The sequence below is a fragment of the Gorilla gorilla genome, chromosome X (genome assembly GCF_029281585.2).
Source record: "Gorilla gorilla gorilla isolate KB3781 chromosome X, NHGRI_mGorGor1-v2.1_pri, whole genome shotgun sequence".
NCBI lineage: Eukaryota > Metazoa > Chordata > Mammalia > Primates > Hominidae > Gorilla > Gorilla gorilla.
In genome coordinates this window covers 96,923,169-96,944,232 of record NC_073247.2, presented here as the reverse complement: position 1 = coordinate 96,944,232, position 21,064 = coordinate 96,923,169, and positions in this window count along the sequence as shown.

Here is a 21,064-nt window from a genome sequence, read left to right as displayed (position 1 = left end):
GGTTAGCTGTAAATTATCTATGTGAAGCACATAATGGTGGTTACCTATCTAACAACATATTGCCCAATAAACAGCTTTCTTCTCCCAACAGAGGCTGGGAGTGTTAATTACTGTTATCTCAACCTGTCTTGCAGCTAGGAGTGGCCACATGGAACAATTCTAGCCAATGAGACATAAGGGGAAGTTTGCTGGGGTTTCTCAGAAAGTTTCTTCTGTAAAAAAGGAAAGGGCAGCCTTCCCTTGCAGCTCCTTTCTGCCTGCTTTGCATACAGCTGTGTCATGATGTGATGCTTGGAATGGCTGCAGTCATCTTGCAACCCTGAGAAGAATCATCCCAATAAACTGGAGGTTCCAGAGCGGAAAGATGGGGGAAAAAATAGGGTCCTTGATAACCTCAGTGAACTAATGAATCAAGCCTGGGACTGCCTAACCTAAGACTTCTTGTTATGTGAGATTTATTAATAAATCTTTGCTGTTTAAAATATGTTTAGTTGGGTGTTCTCTTACTTGCAGCCAAAAGTATTCTAACTGACAAACCATGTTAATTAAAGGGACAATAATATGGATCAACCAAAATGCCTTTGAAAAAAATTCTAGGGATATAACGTAAATATTCTGTATTCTACACATTGGGAACAGTAGCTAGCAACCTGTTAATCTGATGCATGAAACAGGACACAATTAAATCCAAGAAGGTTAACAATGGATTCTAAATTTTGAATTGATCGTATAAGGGGGAATTCAGTGTGGACTGCAATTAAAGTATAATCAGATATAATAGATAAGTGTATTTAAATAATTCATTAAAACTAATCTTATAATAACAAGAGTCCATCCAGATGAACTAGGATATATTTCTCTGATCTACATATGGCCAAACATATTTCAAAGGGAGAAAAAAATTACCTTAATTCTGCCACTTGCTAACTGTGTGGCCTTGGGAAGGTTACCTAATCTCTCTGGGCTTCAGTTTCCTCTTTTGAAAAGTAGAAATTAAAATATAACACCACCCTCTTAGGGTTGTTATGGGGATTAGACAAGTAAAACACCTGGCACATAGTAAGTGCTCAGTAAGTGTGGTTACTATTATTATTTATTATTTTATCACATAAACATAGTTCAAATAAAAACTCAGAACAAAATGTGGTCATTTAGGTGAGCAGAACATGACACAATTTTAGCTTTCATCCTTGAATGAGTTGGAAAAAATCAGGCAAGAAATGTGTAGATCGTTAATGGAAGTAGGGGTTAATTTAAAAGTATTAGATTGGTTCAAATGTAATTGCTGTTTTTGCCATTAATATACCAATCTAATAGTTTGGATTTAAGTTCAAAAACATAACAAACTAATAGTAGTTACATTTAGGAGGATAGTGACTGAGAGTTGGCAAGAAGGGGACACTGGGGTGCTAGTAATGTTCTGATTCTTGATCTAGGTACTAGTTACATGGGCTTGCTCACTGTGTGAAGATTTATCTAACTGTGCATTTATGATACTTTTCTGAATGTAATACTTTAGTAAAAATATTTTTAAAAGGCAGGTTGGGGTGTTCATAGAAATAGTGTAAATCTACTGTAAAATAAAGTCAGATTCTTATCTTGAAAAAGGCATAGTATACTTTACCTGTTTATGGACAAAGACAAATTCATAAATAATGAGCCATAAGAAAATGAGATTAATCTGAGGGCTCTTTCTGAGATTTACGAAGATTTCTCAGGACAGTGTAATGAGGAACTAAGCTTGTGTTCCTCTCTTCAGAGACTGAACTAAGCTCAGTGAACCTTGACATTATCATCATGGCCTTAAATGAATTCTTGCTCAGAAAAGGAAAAGATTTATGGTGGGGTTAAGTATATAGACTCCAGAGCCCAAGACTTTGGGTTCATATCTCTTGGCTCCCCCATTTACTAGCTGTGTATTTCAGTTTCTCCATCTGTAAAATGAGAATAACAGAGTATGTACCTCAGTGGGTTACTGTGATAATAATATGAGTTCTATATATCAACTCATATTTTTATCACAATAACTCAATGAGGTTGTGTATAGATATGTACCCAATTTACATATATGATAAATACATATACATATATACATGTGTGTATTTACCACAGTGCTTGGCACATAGATGCTATAAAAGTATTAGCTGTTGTTATAGATTCTAGGCTCCTCTCCGTTTAAAAACTTTATCCCAAATGTTGAGGGACTCTGGTAGGATTAAGGCTCCATCCTGGACTCCAAACTGTGATTTATTGAAGTGAAAGGCTCGTTATGATGGTGGTCAGCAAACAGCTAGAAAATTCTGCATAGAACAGTAGAAACAGATTCACATGAATCGCGCAAGCCAAAGATCATTTGAACATTTGTACTGAAAGGAATAATAGTAAAAAAGTAACAATAATATTTTCAATGATAATAATAACTTGTACATTGGCTCCCATCTCATTTCTTCTTGCCTACTTAAGGACTTTGCTGCAGAAAATCTTCATTTCTCTCCTGCATTAGAATTTTCAGCTTTCCATTGGATCATTCTCATCAATAAATATGCTCTGATTTCCTTAATCTCCAAAACAAAAAATATTTGCCCCATATCTTCCTTCAGCTATTTTTCTTTTCTCTACTCCCATTCACAGCAAAACTCCTCAAAAGAAATGCTGTTTCCAATATTTCTTCCCTATTCTATCTTGAACCCACTTCAGTCAAACTTTTTCGTTACCAATCTGCTCCTGTTATGCAAAGAAATAAAAGTCCAGATTAATTTAGCTGGAGCAGAAACCACTGGAGTCAGTAACTGGTAGGAACACCTAAATGGTGATTGACAAATTGCTATAAGCTGAGAATGGACCTGCTTGGGAGTTAAAAACAAAAATAAAAACAAAAAAAAACTCCCGAGTCACATTCTTAGGGGGGCTCTCACACTTTCAATACCTTACTACCAAATCAACAGGGCTGCAGTATAATAATAGTGGATCACAACTGTGAGAGCTGCAAGACTCAGACTCTATTTAAGGAGGCTCCAGGAAAACTCCCAACAGGGGAGACAAAACCAAGGTCACTAGGGAAAATTTCAGCTGTCGGTACCACAACTACAGCAGACACTAAGCACCTAACTCCTAGCCAGATAAACATAAAACCTCACAGTCCTTTTATCCGATACATCATGTAAAAAATTACAAAGCATGCCAAAAGGCAGGGAAAATAGTCTGAAGAGACAAAGCACCAGAACCAGACTCAAATGTGGCAGAGACTTTGGAATTTTCATACAGGAAATTTAAAATAAGCATGATTAATATGCTAAAGATTTTAATGGAAAAAGTGGACAATATACAGGAATAGATAGGTAATGTTAGCAGAGAGATGGAAACCCTAAGAAAGAATCAAAATGAAATGCTAGAAATCAAAACACTGTGACAGAAGTGAAGAATGTTTTTGATGCGCCTATTAGTAGACTGAACATGGCTGAGGAAAGAATCTGAGCTGAAAAATATCTCAGTAGAAACTTCCCAAACTGAAATGCAAAGAGAAAAAAAGAATTAAAAAAGTAGAATACCTAAGAACTGTCGGACAATTAAAAAGCTATGACATATGCATAATGGGAATACCAGAAGGAGAACAAAGAAAAGAACAGAAGAAATATTTGAAGTGATAATGGCTGATAATTTTCTGAAGTTAATAGCAGACACCAAACCACAGATCCAGGAATCTCAGAGAATACTAAGCAGGATAAATACCAAAAACTCTATACCTAGATATATAATTTAAACTGCTGAAAATCAAAGACAAAGAGAAAATCTTGAAAGAAGCCAGAGTGGGGTAGAGGTGGGGTGGAGTGGAGTGGGAAAAGCTATTACAGTAATCAAAGAGAGACGGTGATGGTTCAAACTAGGGTGGTGGCAGTGTAGGTGGAGAACAGTGGCTGGATTTGGGGTATATTTTGAAGATAAAGTTGTAGAATTTCCTGATGGATTGGAAATGGGATATAAGAATAGAGATGAAGAGCATGAAATATTCATTGCCCCCTAGCATCACTTTATCTTAGTCGTCTCTTTCAATTATTACATTCACCTACTATTTCAGACTTTCACTACTCCAAATAAAAATTTTCATGGGGTAAAATTGGGGTTATGATGTAAGAACTGTTGCACTCCCTGGTCCTTACCATTCAGCCCCCAACTATAAACTTCTCTGCATTGGCGTTCATCCTTAACTCTTCCATTCCCATCTCAATGGAAGAGGTGTTTCCCAATCCTAACGAATCCTATTCTTCCATATGTGTTCCTGATCCCACCCTTTTCTGGTCTTTGTGGTTCCTTTTCCATCGATTATTCCCCTCTTTTCTGAATCCTCAACCTCTTCCTTTCTGTTGGCTCCTTCCCATTAGTATTTAAACATGTTCAAGTATTTTCAGTGACAGAGCGATAGACAGAGATGGGGAAAGGGGAGAGTTATCACTATTTATTGCCTTTTCTTTATAGCACAGCCTGTTGGAAGAGTAATAATCACTCATTGCCTATGCTCACTTATTTTTGCTGAAAATCTTTTAATAAATGCTACAGGGAGAAATTATATATAACGAGGATGCAGGTACACTTTACTGTTTGCTATGAGCTCCCAAAAGAAAATATTTGTGGGGCTGCCAAAGAAAATGTCCTCGGGCTTCCTCACTTCTTGCTACTTCTCAGCCTACTGCATTTTTATTCCATTCCCTTCAGGCCACTGAAATTGAAACTGTATACACCAAGGTTATATATAACTTACTAGTTGCTAAATCCAGCAGGCACTTTTCCAACCTGATCTTCTGTGAACATTTGCAGCCTTTGACACTGGTGACAACTCCCTTCTGGAAACTCTCTGCTCCCTTAGATTCTGTGACATTACGGTCTTCCAGACTTTCCTCATACCTCTATAGACAATATTTTCAGTCTTCTTCAGGTGCTTTTCTTCTTCTTCCATTTATTCCATAAACATTGGGACTCCTTAGGACTATATCATTGGGGTTTTGATCTAAGTTTTTGTACTCTTTGTTAGTAATCTCACTGTGATTATGTCTTCATCTATACTCTATAAAAATATTCTCAAATCTATCTCCAGTGTAGATATCCAACTGCTTAATGAACATCTCTGCTTGGAAATTTCAAAGACACCTAAAATTTTATATGACTGAAGCTGAACTCATAATCTTGTCTCCCTGTCTATTCTTTCTCCTATATGCCATGTTTCATTAAATTGCACTCTCAACTATTCATGAAAGCCCAAAATCCAGGGGTCTTCCCCTGCCCTACGATCCCCCTCATCCTCACATGTATTAATAGTTGGTCACCAACTCTCCTCACTTCTACCTCCTAAATAACTCTTGAATTGTGTCCTTTTTCTTCCCTACCTCTACTGCTTTATTTCAGGAACTCATTATTATTATTATTATTATTTACCTAGATTAAAACAACAACTCCTAACCGGTTTTGGCTCTTTCCTTTTTTCATTAGATTTATCTCTCTAGGCTGGGCACAGTAGCTCATGCCTGTAATCCTAGCATTTTGCTAGGCCAAGGCAGATGGAACGCTTGAGCTCAGGAGTTTGAGACCAGCCTGAGCAACATGGTGAAACCCCATCTCTATGAAAAGTACAAAAAAATTACTCGAGCACGGTGGTGAGTGCCTATAGTCTCAGCTACTTCAGGTCGGGGGGTTGAGGGGGGAGGATCGCTTGAGCCTGGGAGGTCGAGGCTGTAGTGAGCCGAGATCATGCCACTGCACTCCAGCCTGGGTGACAGAGTGAGGCCCTGTCTCACACACACACACACACACAAGATTTATCTCACTCTTTTTTAATGAAAGCAAATGCATTTTATTTTATAAGTAACAAAATATAATTTATAATTAAATGCAGTACTTCTCAGAACCAAGGAGAGTGAATCAAGTATTGATTTTTGTTGTAATTTTCCCAACAAAATTGTAAGGCGGTTATTTCACATTTCACTTCTGCAGCACAAGACTATCACTTAGAAAATATTTGAAGTTTTTTTTTCTTCAACTTTTAAGTTCCGGGGTACATGTGCAGGATGTGCAGGTTTGTTACATAGGTAAACGTGTGCCATGGTTGTTTGCTTCACAGATCAACCCATCAGCCAGGAATTAAGCCCAGCATTCATTAGCTATTCTTCCTGGTGCTCTCCCTACCCCCATCCCCCACCGACAGGCCCCAGTGTGTGTTGTTTCCTGCCATGTGTCCATGTGCTCTCATTGTTCAGCTCCCACTTGTAAGTGAGAACATGCAGCATTTGCTTTTCTCTTCCTGCATTAGTTTGCTGAGGATAACAGCTCCCAGGTCCATCCATGTCCCTGCAAAGGACATGATCTTGTTCCTTTTTGTGGCTGCATAGTATTCCATGGGTTATCTCTCTAAAAGATAAAACTTATCATGTCACTGTTACTTTTAAATTATTTTGATGATTCTCAGTTGCCTTCAGGATAAATCCAAACATTTTAGCATGGCATACCAAGTCCTTTCAAGATCTAGCTACCACCTACCTCTTCAGCTTTATCTGTTGCTACTCCTTCCTCATACTCTAAGCATTGAAAACCTTACAGACCTGTGGCATCCTCCTCGCATTTTGTTATCTCCAGACTTTCATAAAAGCTTCTTTTACTACCTGGAATACATACCATTCTCATTTAACATGAATAACTTCTATTTCCCACTTAAAACTCAGCTCAGGAAGCTTCTTCCAGGAAGCTTTACTTGATCTTTACTTTGAGATAGATATTCTTTCTGTTGCTCCTTTGGCACCCTCTGCATATCTCTAGCACAGCACTTACATTGACTTATATCTATATATAGGACTGCCTCTCCAACAATACTGAGACTCTTGAAAACAGAGATTTGTCTATTCATTTTCTTGTCTCCCTAGTGCCTAGCATTATACCTACCTGGCACATAGAAGGTAATCAAATTTTTTGAATGAATGGTTAAGTAAATGAGAGCTTCACCCCTACCTTCAATTTAATCTGCAAGGTTGTACATTCTCCTCCTTTCATACCTTCCCTTTCTCATGAGTCAGACATTTCTCATTTTAGGTTTAATGTCTCTTTTTAAATACTTCCATCTTGAAGCTTTCCATTAACAATAAACTTAATAGTATACACACACACAAACACACACACTATACACACACACACACACACACACATATATATATACATACACACATACATATATATTTGTAGATGCTTTATGTTATTATTGAAACACTCATTAATTAGGAGTTCACATATGCTTTTGAAGCTTTAATTCTGAGCAGGGAAGAAATGTTCTTCCTGGTGCAAAATTCACTTATTTTCTTCAAGAGCACTCTAAAATGTGTATTTCTTTCAGTTTCTTTTTGAACAATGAAAAGAAAGAAATTTAATATTTTCTATGTAAAACAATGTGAATATAGCATTTTCTATACCATAATTGATAATTATATAAAACAGGAGACATTAAAATAATTTAATCATGCAAAAGATTTATGTAAATTCTAAGTGGCAATATAAGGCAATAATATAAAATAATTCACTTCAGAGGATTGGTCCAAGATGGCCAAATAGGAACAGCTCTGGTCTGCAGTTCCCAGCATGATTGACACAGAAGACGGGTGATTTCTGCATTTCCAAATGAGGTACCTGGTTCATCTCATTGGGACTGGTCAGACAGTGGGTGCAGCCCACAGAGGGCAAGACGAAGCAGGGTGGAGCATCGCCTCAGCCGGGAGGCATGAGGGGTCAGGGGATTTCCCTTTCCTAGCCAAGGGAAGCTGTGACAGACTGTACCGGGAAAATCAGGACACTGCCACCTAAACACTGAGCTTTTCCAATGATCTTAGCAAATGGCACACCAGGAGATTATATCCTGCACCTGGCTCAGTGGGTCCCACACCCATGGAGCCTTGCTCACTGCTAGTCCGAGATCGAACTGTGAGGTGGCAAGCCTGGCTGGGGGAGGGGTGTCCACCATTGCTGAGGCTTGAGTAGGTATACAAAGTGGCCAGGAAGCTCGAACTGGGTGGAGCCCACCGCAGCTCAACAAGGCCCACCTGCCTCTGTAGACCCCACCTCTGGGGGCACGGCATAGCTGAACAAAAGGCAGCAGAAACTTCTACCAACTTAAATGTCCTGTCTGACAGCTCTGAAGAGAGTAGTGGTTCTCCCAGCATGGTGTTTGAGCTCTGAGAATGGACAGACTGCCTCCTCAAGTGGGTCCCTGACCCTCATGTAGCCTAACTTGGAGACAACTCCCTGTAGGGGCCAACTGACACCTCATACAGCTGGGTGCCCCTCTGAGATGAAGCTTCCAGAGGAAGGATCAGGCAGCAATATTTGCTGTTCTGCAGCCTCTGCTGGTGATACCCAGGCAAACAGGGTCTGGAGTGGACCTCCAGCAAACTCCAACAGACCTGCAGCTGAGGGACCTGACTGTTAGAAGGAAAACTAACAAACAGAAAGGAATAGCATCGACATCAACAAAAAGGACATCCACACCAAAACTCCATCTGTAGGTCACCATCATCAAAGCACAAACATAGATAAAACCACAAAGATGAGGAGAAACCAGAGCAGAAAAGCTGAAAAGTCTAAAAACGAGAGCGCCCCTTCTCCTCCAAAGGATAGCAGCTCCATGCCAGCAACAGAACAAAGCTGGATGGAGAATGACTTTGACAAGCTGACAGAAGTAGGCTTCAGAAGGTCAGTAATAACAAACTTCTCTGAGCTAAAGGAGGACGTTTGAATCCATTGCAAGGAAGCTAAAAACCTTGAAAAAAGATTAGATGAATGGCTAACTAGAATAAACAGTGTAGAAAAGACTTTAAATGACCTGATGGAGCTGAAAACCACAGCATGAGAACTACGTGACACAAGCACAAGCTTCAATAGCCAATTCAATCAAGAGGAAGAAAGGGTACCAGTGATTGAAGATCAAATTAATGAAATGAAGCGAGAAGTTTAGAAAAAAAAAGAGTAAAAAGAAATGAACAAAGCCTCCAAGAAATATGGGACTATTGAAAAGACCAAATCTACATTTGATTGGTGTACCTGAAAGTGACGAGGACAATGGAACCAAGCTGGAAAACACTCTTCAGGATATTATCCAGGAGAACTTCCCCAACCTAGCAAGGCAGGCCAACATTCAAATTCAGGAAACACAAAGAATGCCACAAAGATACACCTCAAGAAGAGCAACTCCAAAACACATAATTGTCAGATTCACCAAGGTTGAAATGAAGGAAAAAATGTTAAGGGCAGCCAGAGAGAAAAGTCAGGTTACCCACAAAGGGAAGCCTATCAGACTAACAGCAGATCTCTCGGTAGAAACCCTACAAGCCAGAAGAGACTGGGGGCCAATATTCAGTATTCTTAAAGAAAAGAATGTTCAACCCAGAATTTCATATCCAGCCAAACTAAGCTTCATAAGTGAAGAAGAAATAAAATACTTTACAGACAAGCAAATGCTGAGAGATTTTGTCACCATCAGGCCTGCCTTACAAGAGCTCCTGAAGGAAGCACTAAACATGGAGAGGAACAACTGGTACCAGCCACTGCAAAAACATGCCAAATTGTAAAGACCATTGATGCTAGGAAAAAACTGCATCAACTAATGGGCAAAATAACCAGCTAACATCATAATGACAGGATCAAATTCACACATAACAATATTAACCTTAAATGTAAATGGGCTAAATGCTCCAATTAAAAGACACAGACTGGCAAATTGGATAAAGAGTCAAGACCCATCAGTGTGCTGTATTCAGGAGACCCATCTCACGTGCAGAGACACACACAGGCTCAAAATAAAGGGATGGAGGAAGATCTACCAAGCAAATGGAAAGAAAAAAAAAAGCAGAGGTTGCAATCCTAGTCTCTGATAAAAGAGACTTTAAACCAGCAAAGACCAAAAGAGACAAAGAAGGCCATTACATAATGGTAAAGGGATCAATTCAACAAGAAGAGATAACTATCCCAAATATATATGTACCCAATACAGGAGCATCCAGATTAATAAAGCAAGTTCTTTGAGACTTACAAAGAGACTTAGACCCCCATACAATAATAATAGAAGACTTTAACACCCCACTGTCAACATTAGACAGATCAACGAGACAAAAAGTTAACAAGGATATCCAGGAATTGAACTCAGCTCTGCACCAAGCAGACCTAATAGACATCTACAGAACTCTCTATCCCAAATCAACAAAATATACACTCTTCTCAGCACCACATCACACTTATTCCAAAATTGACCACATACTTGGAAGTAAAGCACTCCTCACCAAATGTAAAAGAACAGGAATCACAACAAACTGTCTCTCAGACCACAGTGCAATCAAATTAGAACTCAGGATTAAGAAACTCACTCAAAACGGCACAACTACATGGAAACTGAACAACCTGCTCCTAAATGACTACTGGGTACATAACGAAATGAAGGCAGAAATAAAGATGTTCTATGAAACCAATGAGAACAAAGACATAATGTAGCAGAATCTCTGGGACACAGTTAAAGCAGTGTGTAGAGGGAAATTTACAGTACTAAATGCCCACAAGAGAAAGCAGGAAAGATCTAAAATTGACACCCTAACATTACAATTAAACGAACTAGAGAAGCAAGAGCAAACAAATTCAAAAGCTAGCAGAAGGCAAGAAATAACTAAGATCAGAGCAGAACAGAAGGAGATAGAGACACAAAAAAACCTTCAAAAAATCAATGAATCTAGGAGCTGGTTTTTTGAAAACATCAACAAAATTGACAGACTGCTAGCAAGACTCATAAAGAATAAAAGGGAGAAGAATCAAATAGATGCAATAAAAAATGATAAAGGAGATATCACCACCGATCCCACAGAAATACAAACTACCATCAGAGAATACTATAAACACCTCTATGCAAATAAACTCGAAAATCTAGAAGAAATGGATAAATTCCTGGACACATACACTCTCCCAAGACTAAACCAGGAAGAAGTTGAATCTCTGAATAGACCAATAACAGGCTCTGAAATTGAGGCGATAATTAATAGCCTACTAACCAAAAAAAGTCCAGGACCAGATGGATTCACAGCCGAATTCTACCAGATGTACAAAGAGGAGCTGGCACTATTCCTTCTGAAACTATTCCAATCAATAGAAAAAGAGGGAATCCTCCTTAACTCATTTTATGAAGCCAGCATTATCCTGATTCCAAAGCCTGGCAGACATACAGCAAAAAAAGAGAATTTTAGATGAATATCCCTGATGAACATCGATGTGAAAATCCTCAATAAAATACTGGCAAAACGAATTCAGCAGCACATCAAAAAGCTTATCCACCATGATCAAGTTGGCTTCAACCCTAGGATGCACGCCTGGTTCAACGTACACAAATAAATAAACATAATCCATCACATAAACAGAATCAAAGACAAAAACCACATGATTATCTCAATAGATGCAGAAAAGGCCTTTGACAAAATTCAACAGCCCTTCATGCTAAAAACTCTCAATAAACTAGGTACTGATGGAACGCATCTCAAAATAATAAGAGCTATTTATGCCAAACCCACAGCCAATATCATACTGAATGGGCAAAAACTGGAAGCATTCCCTTTGAAAACTGGCACAAGACAGGGATGCCCTCTCTCACCACTCCTATTCAACATAGTGTTGGAAGTTCTGGCCAGGGCAATCAGGCAAGAGAAAGAAATAAAGGGTATTCAATTAGGAAAAGAGGAGGTCAAATTGTCCCTGTTTGCAGACGACATGATTGTATATTTAGAAAACCCCATGGTCTCAGCCCAAAATCTCCTTAAGCTGAGAAGCAACTTCAGCAAAGTCTCAGGATACAAAATCACTGTGTAAAAATCACAAGCATTCTTATACAACAATAACAGACAAACAGAGAGCCAACTCATGAGTGAACTCCCATTCACAATTGCTACAAAGAGAATAAAATACCTAGGAATCCAACTTACAAGGGATGTGAAGGACCTCTTCAAGAGAACTACAAACCACTACTCAACAAAATAAAAGAGGACACAAACAAATGGAAGAACATTCCGTGCTCATGGATAGGAACAGTCAATATCATGAAAATGGCCATTCTGCCCAAGGTAATTTATAGATTCAATGCCATCCCCATCAAGCTACCAATAACTTTCTTCACAGAATTGGAAAAAACTACTTTAAAGTTCATATGGAACCAAAAAAGAGCCTGCATTGCCAAGAGAATCCTAAGCCAAAAGAACAAAGCTGGAGGCATCACGCTACCTGACTGCAAGCTATACTACAAGGCTACAGTAACCAAAACAGCATGACACTGGTACCAAAACAGAGATATAGACCAATGGAACAGAACAGAGCCCTCAGAAATAACACCACACATCTACAACTATCTGATCTTTGACCAACCTGACAAAAATAAGAAATGGGGAAAGGATTCCCTTTTTAATAAATGGTGCTGGGAAAACTGGCTAGTCATATGTAGAAAGCTGAAACTGGATCCCTTCCTTACACTTTATACAAAAATTAATTTGAGATGGATTAAGGACTTAAATGTTAGACCTAAAACCATAAAAACCCTAGAAGAAAACCTAGGCAATACCATTCAGGCATAGGCATGGGCAAGGACTTTATGACTAAAACCCCAAAAGCAATGGCAACAAAAGCCAAAATTGACAAGTGGGATCTAATTAAACTAAAGAGCTTATGCACAGCAAAAGAAACTACCATCAGAGTGAACAGGCAATCTAAAGAATGGGAGAACATTTTTGCAATCTACTCATCTGACAAAGGGCTAATATCCAGAATCTACAAAGAACTTAAACAAATTTACAAGAAAAAATCAAACAACCCCACCAAAAAGTGGATAAAGGATATGAACAGACACTTTTCAATAGAAGACACTTATGCAGCCAACAGACACATGAAAAAATGCTCATCATCACTGGTCATCAGAGAAATGCAAATCAAAGCCACAATGAGATACCATCTCACACCAGTTAGAATGGTGATCATTAAAAAGTCAGGAAACAACAGGTGCTGGAGAGGATGTGGAGAAATAGGAAGGCTTTTACACTGTTGGTGGGAGTGTAAATTAGTTCAACCATTGTGGGAGACAGTGTGGCGATTCCTCAAGGATCTAGAACTAGAAATACCATTTGACCCAGCTATCCCATTACTGGGTATATACCCAAAGCATTATAAATCATGCTACTATAAAGACACATGCACACGTATGTTTATTGTGGCACTATTTACAATAGCAAAGACTTGGAACCAACCCTAATGTCCATCAGTGATAGACTGGATGAAGAAAACGTGGCACATATACACCATGGAATACTATGCAGCCATAAAAAAGGATAAGTTCTTGTCCTTTGTAGCGCCATGGATGAAACTGGAAACCATAATTCTGAGCAGACTATCACAAGGACAGAAAACCGAACACTGCATGTTCTCACTCATAGGTGGGAATTGAACAATGAGAACACTTGGACATAGGGCAGGGAACATCACACACTGGGGCCTGTCATGGGGTGGGGGGATTGGGGAGGGATAGCATTAGGAGAAATACCTAATGTAAATGATGAGTTAATGGGTGCAGCACATCAACATGGCACATGTATACGTAAGTAACAAACCTGCATGTTGTGCACATGTAACCCAGAACTTAAAGTATAATAAAAATAATAATAATTCACTTCATGCATTGGTAGTCATTTGGATTGAAAAAGTCCAGTAACAAAACAGATTTTGTGTTATTTGCCAACAGGATATGGAGCAAGTTAAGAGAATTAGATCACAAACGATTAAAATTGTAAGCTGTTTCGTTTTACAAATGGAAAGAATGAGGTACAGGGAAGTTAATACCTTCATCCAGATCACATGGCGTGGAATAGAGACAAAACTAAATCTAAACTAACATTCCTTGGTTCTTGGATCTGATACTATGAATAATAATACAACCTACATTTATATAGTGCTTTAGAGTTTAAAAAGGACTTTCAGATACATTATTTTCTTTGATCCTCAAAGTTATCTTTGAGGTAAGGCAAATATTATCCCTGCCTTATAGATGAGAAAACAGGAGTGGGGTGAAGTGAGGTGGTAGAGGGTCAGGCTCAGAGGGATTAAGTAACCTCTTAAAAACATATAACTAGTAAAGTATTGAGTAGGGAATAGGATTCAAGTCTTTTGACTATAAATTGTACACTAGATCACAGTATATTGCATAGGATTCTGAATCAGCAAGTTAGTGACAAGAATTTAACTGTTTATTTTTATTCTTTCCTTTTTGCAAAATAATACATTAAAATTATATGATGGCCGACTTCAAGGAAGTTGAGTTGATAAATTAAAATATTCCCTGAGTCAGTTTACCAGTGTTTCAAAGTAACTTTGAATTTTGATACATGAGTCATTGTAACTACAGTGAATACATTTCCTATAATGGTATATATCAGCTTACCCAAAATGGGGTGGGAGGGGTGTGGTGGGGGGGGGGGGGGTAAAACTTGTGATGAAAGGAATAAAGGCCATCATTTGGTACTCCAACCCCTGGAGGCTGGTTCAAGTCCTGGGCAATTTACTAGGTACCTAATTTGTGCTAGGGGTTCTGAGGGCTACAAAATTTTGATAAGATGTGGTTGCTGCTCCTTGAGAATTTTACACCCTGGTTGGACTGTCCAAATCAATAGGCATAAAAAATTATACAAAAAATACTAAAGTGGTGCAGTTTATAATCCACAGAAAAGAAGATCAGTAGGGCTAGAGTAGCTAGAGATTGTCTCATTATACCGAAAGCGGCAGTAGTGGTAAAATGCACAAACTCTGGTGCTAGATTGTCTAATTTCAATTTGATTTTTACTACTTATTATGTGGTCTTAGGCAACTTACTTTAACCTCTCCTGTGCCTCAGGTTCCTCACCAATATTATAGGATTATTGGTAGGATTAAATGAATTAATATGTTTGTAATGTTTAGAAAAATTCCAAGTACCCAATGCTTTACATGTGCGTAAAACATACATAAAATGATTAATAATCTAGATCCACAGGAAGGACTGACAAAAGTAGGAAAGGCTGAAGCTAGGGAGACCAAATGAGAAGCTGTTGCAGTAATCTAGGCTGGGGTGATGGATGATAGGGAAGATGTAACAGATAAAAAGCTCAAAGGAAAGATGGGCTCCTTTGGAAGCAGATTGGAGATACAGAAGGGGAGGAAGAGCCTGAAATGTATTGTGGTCTGCATTTATCCTCAGATTAACTCTTGTGAGGGTAGGTCAATTCTGGGATCTTCAAGATCATTTAGGGTTCGCTGGGCCTATAATGAAAAAGACCTGAAATCCTTTTTGGCCCTAAAGAGATCTTCTGGATCAAGGGTAACATAGGATTACAATGAGTAAAGCATAACTTGAATCCCTGGCATCCATCACTGGCCAGGGAATTCTTTACCCTGAGATTGACTAAGTACTCTTAGAAGACAGATCATAATTCATAAAAAATTAAATGTGGAAATTTAAGACACTGCTTGCAATGGATCACATATTTGGTAAGGATTTTAATTGAATGATTCAATACTGGATTGGCTATATATATATATATTTAAAAAATTTTTTTCATCTGATATCTATACAGTGAATAGTATGGTGCTGTAGATGTTTGTTTAAGCAAATTCCTATGGGCTCATCATAGATTGACTTGAGATATGTTCTCATGTGTTCAGAGTTTATAAGTTGTATCTACCATTTACACCATTTACATAAGGCAATGGACAATTCTATCATTCTTCTCTCTTACACACACACACACACACACACACACACACACACACACACAGTTTCCTATGTGTTTTTACCTTCAAATGGAAGAAAAAAAAGGACATACTTAAGATTAAAGCAATACAGTGTTCTTTTTGCTTTTGATTGCACATTTTGCCTGGCCCAGTACTACTCAGTGTAATTGTCACTTCCCAAGGAAGGTACCCACATTTCCACGTTAAAACTAAAACAAAAATAAATTAGATATCTTTGTTATACTCTCTCATACCATCCTATGGTTCTTCTTCATGGTACTTACTGTACTTTTTCACTAAATAGATAGGTATATATAATTTAATGTCTGTGTACCATGTATCTCCAATGCATAAAATGATGTCTGGCATGAGCTGAATGGTCCCTGGGTAGCCTTGTCCAACCCAGTCTATTCTTTTTCTTGCCTATAGTTCTCAAAATAACTATAAAGTACCCTGGGTATGCAATATCCTAAGATAAGGAAGAACTGCCTGAAACAGCCTGGGTCTTATTCCTGTCTCTCCTTGAGTGAGAGAGAAACTGCCCGGGACAGTCTGGCTTTGGTTCCTTTCACCTCTGGAAGCAGAATGTCCTTAAAAACTTTTCTCAATGATTCATATTACTCCTGAGGTATAAAACCCAGAGTAGACATCCTTTAGGGGTCCCTCAGCTGTGGTACAAATGGGGCACGTGCAGTCAAGACTCCATCCACCCTGGGTAGATTTATTGAGCCTTGGGGCACCAGCTCACAACGGATCCAAAGGCTTCTCTTGTCCCTTGCTTGCTATCTATAAGTAATAAATCTGCTTCATATAACTTGTTTTATGTGTGTTCTCTCATTGAACTCAGGCAATAAATAAAGCTGCAGCCCAAAATGCAGTGGGCAGAAAGATTTGGACTCCTATTCCTGATGGTTGGCATAGTGATGATCTTTGCTACCCTCCACACGTGGGAGTCTTCTCTTAGGGTTACTTATTAGTGAACCTGCTTCACAACATATAGGTGCTAAGTACATATTTGTTTAATGAACAAAATGGAGAGGAAAGCTAGCATTTATTGATCACCTAGCTCCATGCTAAACACTTTATATGTAAATTCACATTTATTCTTCACAATAGTTCTGTGAGGAAGGTATTATTACCATCATTTTAAAGATGAGGAAACTGAAGTTCAGAAAGATTAAGTAACGTTTCTAATGTCACAGAATTATTAAACAGCAATGCCAGAATTCAAACTGAGGACTGTTTGACTTCAAAGCTAATGCTCTTCACTCTACTCCATAGTTTCAATATCTGCTTAATGTAACTTCTCCATTGAATCTATAATGTAAAAGATATGCCTGGGGGTAATATTAAAAAGTGACAAAACAAAGGAATGAAGCAAATATTCAAAGCTAAATAGCTCCGCATCAATTTCTAATATCTAATTATCACAAAGTTGGATTGTAAACAACTATCCAAATGTATTTTGTAGGCTAGCATATTTATAAATCATGGAGTCAATAACACAGTCCTTGACTTTTTAAAACAATTATTTCATTTTTCATAATTAAAAATATTTAATGTAATATATACTTCTAACTTAAAAAATACAGAAGTATATAAAGTAAAACCCCAAATCATTTACCCTCCCACCATCCTACTCTTCATTGGTAACCAGAGTTAACAGTTTGCTGTGTTGTGTCCATGCTTTTATTGTTTCTGAAAAATCATCAGCTGTTTTTATTAAAAGACTGATATGAAATCATAGTTGGCAATTACTATGACAGGGAAACCAGGAGTAGGTAAATGTTTTCGTTTAGTGTTTGTGTTCTTAGAGGATGTTTCTTTGTAATCATTGATATTCAGGGTTCAAAGGGTCATGCAGAGTTCATGTGGTCCTTCCAACTTTAGAAGACTGTTTCTTAAAGAGTTTCTGCACAGCAAAAGAAATTATCAACAGAATAAACAGACAACCTACAGAATGGGAGAAAATATTTGCAAACTATGCATCCAGCAAAGGTCTAACATCCAGAATCCATAAGGAACTTAAACAAATTAACAACTAAAAAACAAACAACACCCCCATTAAAAAGTGGGCAAAGGACATGAACAGGCACTTTTCAAAAGAAGACACACATATGGGCAACAAGCATATGAAAACATGCTTGATATCACTGATCATTAGAAAAATACAAATCAAAACCAAAATGAGATACCATCTCACACCAGTCAGAATGGCTATAATTAAAAAATCAAAAAATAACAGATACTGGTGAGGTTGTGGGGGAAAGGAAACACACATTCCTGGTGGGAATGTAAGTTAGCTTAGCCACTGTAGAAAGCAGTTTTGAGATTTCTCAAAGATTTTAAAACAGAATTTCTATTTGATCCAGCAATCCCATTATTGGGTATATACCCCCCCAAAAAATATAAATTATTCTACTATAAAGACGTGCACACATATGTTCATTGTAGCACTATTCACAATAGCAAAGGCATGGAATCAACCTAAATGCCCATCAATGGTGGACTGGATAAAGAAAATGTGATATATACGCATCACAGAATTCTATGCAGTCATAAAAAACAATGGAATCATGCCCTCTACAGCAACATGGATGTAGCTGGAGGCCATTATCCTAAGCAAATTAATGCAGGAACAGAAAACCAAATACCTCATGTTCTCACTTATCAGTGAGGGCTAAACATTGAATACAAACAAGCACAAACAAGAAAACAATAGACACTGGGGCCTACTTGAGGGCAAAGTGTGGGGAGTGGGTGAGGATTAAAAAACTACCTATCAAGTACTATGCTTATCACCTGGGTGACAAAATAGTTTGTACACACAACTCCTGAACATACAGCTTACCCATGTAACAAACCTGCACAGGTACCCCCATAAACCTAAAATAAAAGTTGTAAGGAAAAAGAAAACTTTATTTCTTCTTCTTTTCTTTTTTTTTGCATACTTATTTATTTGTTCCAATATGAATCGAGTGCTTACAATATGCCAGGCTCTGGGAATACAGTGGTGAGCAACACAGGCAGGGTCCCAGCTCTCATTATAGGTTGGAGGGAAGACAGAAGTATACAATTTTAACTCATGGTGATAAGTAGTATGACAGAATGTGATTCTTAAACTTCAGAGTGTTGGGATGCATGTTAAATTTGCAGACTGGCCCTACACCAAATCCACTGAATCAGAATACCTGGAGGGTGGATCCCAGGAATCTACATTTTAATAAGCTCCATAGGTGGTTCTAATTTGGATGTTTTCTTTTGGCAGTTTATAGAAGAACAAGGGTGCAAAGGAAAGTGTATGGTGGGCAGCTTTGTTTAAAGGATGTCAGGGAAGACGTCTGCAAAAAGTTACGTCTAAATTGAGATGAACAATGAGTAAGAATTAACTAGACAGTTGAAAGTTGGGGGTTGGGAAGTAAATAAGAACATAACAAGAAGAAAGACTTGCCTGAATATGAGAGCGAGAGAGAATGCCTGCACTAAGAAATTGAAAGAAGTTCAATATGTCTAAAGAGTTGAGGGGTTTTTTTTTTTTTTACCTATTTAGTTATTTTTAAACTGACAAATGACAATTTGTATGTATCTATGGTGTACAACACGATGTTCTGATATATGTATACATTGGAATGATTAAATCATGCTAATTAACATATCCAGCATCTTATATCCTTCTTATTTTTTGTGGTGAGGACATTTAAAATCTACTCTCTTAGCAATTTTCAAGTATATTATACATTATTATTATTTATAGTTAGTATGCTGTACATTAGATCACCAGAACTTATTCCTCCTGTCTAACCAAAACTTTTTACCCTTTAAACAACTCCCCATTCCCCACCCCCACACAGAATTTAAGGTGGGCAGGGGGCAGGAGACTGGTCGACAAGACACCCCCCATGGAGAGGATAGTTCAAGATGGTAACCAACACTGCTACCATAGGGATCAATAAGACTTAAGGGAGGTGTGGAGGAGAAGGAGGTCAAGAAGATTAAGAAGGACCATTCAATCATTTTCTGTCATATTCTTGGTCCATTAGCTATTTCTTGTTAGTATATATACTATATACTATATATATATATATATACTATATATATATACTATATATACTATATATATATACTATATATATGTACTATATATACTATATATATACTATATATATATACTATATATACTATATATATGTACTATATATACTATATATATACTATATATATACACTATATATAGTATATATATACACTATATACTAACAAGAAATAGATATACTATATAATATACTATATAAATATAGTATATATATTTATATATATACTATATACTAACAAGAAATAGCTAATAACAAGAAATATATATAGAGTATATATATATTTATATACATACATATATTTATATATACATATTATTCTCTCTCTAAATATAATAATTCATCTACTGTGTACCTACAGAAAATAAAAATAAAATAAATAATATAACAATCCCTTACATTTGCACTTTCTTATACATTTTTTCATCTGAATGGATCCCCACAAAAAATCTATGAGGTAGGTTGGGCAAGTGTTATCATTTCCATTTTACAGATAAAACATCTGAAGCTCATGGAGGTTAAGGTTGTTAAGGTCTCAAAGTTACTAAGAAGCACAGAGCTAATTATTTACAATTTTTTATGTTTGTTATGTTTTGCTTTTTATTTTGCTTTTGCCCAGTTCATTGTTCTTCTACTACCTCTTTCCATATTTGACGGCATCTTGTATTCTGAGATTATCCTCCAAGATTTTATATACTCCAGCCAACTGAAGGCCATTACAATGTTGGGAGTATCATCACCATAGGTGATGATTCAAAAGATCTCAGGTCAATTTAAGCAGGACCCCATTTGTCTTTCACGCCTTGCTATGACAGACAACTCTAAATATTTTTTTGTAATAGAAAGGCTCATAGATGAAATGTCTTCAAGTATACATTGCTAAATCACTAGCATCTAATGAGTACCTATTAACTAAGCACAATATTTCTTGTAAAAACCTTTTCGATAATGTTTCAAGATATTACATAAGATAGTTTATAGCTATGATTTTTCAAGTTCCAAAGTTTAAATGAAGCAGGATTCTCTCATCAACCACCATTAACATAAACTCAATTTCTGGAAATGCAGTTCCTCTAACTTTGTTTCCTGCTATGTTGGATGTTTCCCAATAATCCCAAAGTAAACCAATATCTCAATTTCATCAAACTTGTTAGCTCTTTTTGGTCCCTTTCATC